Below are 1,825 nucleotides of genomic sequence, written 5' to 3'. Positions count from 1 at the left end.
GGCCCGCAAGGCAGGTGGGGAACGTTGGAGTCCTCCATCACTGAAGCAAGCAAGCCTCATGTTCAGTTTAAGCTGCCTGGCTGCCCGCCGCCATCTTGGCTGACAGTTAATTTGCATATCACCCCTGATTAGCCAATGGGAAGGGTAGCGGTCGTACGCCAATTACCATGTTTCTCTTTTATTAGATAGGATGCAGCTAGCCTAGTAACTGGTCCCAGAGGACTGCTGTCAGGTTAGTTCTAAGACACAGAGAAGATGCAGAGAAGAGACAATTAAATAGAAGAAGGGGAAAAAAAAGTCAAAAAGAATTTTTATGAGTTGAGCAGCACTTGTAGATTATACTGCTGGTACCTAAATTAAGGGCTGTTAGAAACAGATCATCCTCCATGTACTCTACTTAGAACTTTACATATCATAATTGCCTCAATTATATACTCCATTATATACACTCTCATTTTCTTAAGAACAAGAGAGGGATGCACTTGTTCTGTAGATTTTGGAACTTTCTCACTCCAGAGCTCTCTTTAGTCAAGATGTGCCTTAATTTTTTACTCTTGTCTCGCTGTCTTTTTGTATACTTAGCAATTTGAGACACAGTTATTATCATTGCAGGTAAATCTGAGGCCCAAGTTAAGTGGTCACACATAAAGGAAGAGAAGGATGGATGAGATTAGGGTGAACTTTTAACATTTAGGTTGAAAGACCAAAGTAAATTGAACTCGGTGCACCTGGGCCACCAAACACTCATTCTTTATCAGTGTTTTTCAGAAGAGGACCCAGCCAAAAATAGATGCTTCGGTTTTATTTATGTGTAAGAAGGGACATTTAAGACTAGAAGATTCTTTGGCTTTTTCCCCCCTAACATTGGTTTTTTTCTCTTTCTCATCTGTGTTTCCCCCTATCATTGTCTCCTAAAATTCGCTGCAGCATCTCCACAACTATGGATGCGATTTCAACATGAGACTTTCCTTGAAGACCAGCCAGTTGATTGACTATATAACAAATGAATTATTTATATATTATTGAACATAAGCGGAGTCTTTGTTGACTCCTGGTTAGACTCTTTCCTACAGCTTGATGTGTGTTTTGGTGTCCTAACTTGCTCTTTGGTTTGGTTTCTCTCCAAACTTTGATCTTATAATTTATTTTCAGGCAAATGCTGATCCACCAGAGGCCCTCATCTTGCTTTTTTTGGGGGGGCGGGGGGATACCTAGACAAGGCCCTGATTGTACTTCAACACTGACAAATCCTCAGGCATGATATATTGTTTTAAGCTTCTTATTTTAAAGATAGTCTTTTTTCCCCCTCATAAAATAAAACTAAAATGGTTGATTTCTAATGACATGTCATGTTAAATTTTGAAAGAGACTCCCAAGACAACCCGGCAGGATGTAAGAAATATAGAAAAAAAATACAAGCATGCCTTCATCCCCAATACTTAATTATTAATGAAAACTTGTTTTATGAATTTGAGTGTCACAGATGACTTCTCTTTGTTGTCCTAGACCTCTAGCATTTCCCCCTCTGGCGTGAATTCATTCAATGAATATGTATTTCACATCTACAGTGTGCCAGAGATTTTGCTAGGCATTATCAAATCAGAAATAATAGCCATCGTCTCTGCTTTTGAGGGGCAAGAAGTCGATGGGAGGAGAAAGGCAAGAGTAGAGTTGACAGACGGAATGCAGAGTGCTAAGTGCCCTGACGATAATGGGTCCAGTGTGAAATCTTTGATAATGTCACTAAACTGGGCGAAATGAAGTCAAGGAGGGCTTCCCATAGAATTTGATGTTTAATTTAAGTCCTAAACCACAAGTATTTATC

Source organism: Myotis davidii, unplaced genomic scaffold, assembly GCF_000327345.1.
Source record: "Myotis davidii unplaced genomic scaffold, ASM32734v1 scaffold204, whole genome shotgun sequence".
Taxonomy (NCBI): Eukaryota; Metazoa; Chordata; class Mammalia; order Chiroptera; family Vespertilionidae; genus Myotis; species Myotis davidii.
The sequence above is the reverse complement of the archived record's forward strand: the minus strand, read 5'-3'. Positions refer to the sequence as shown.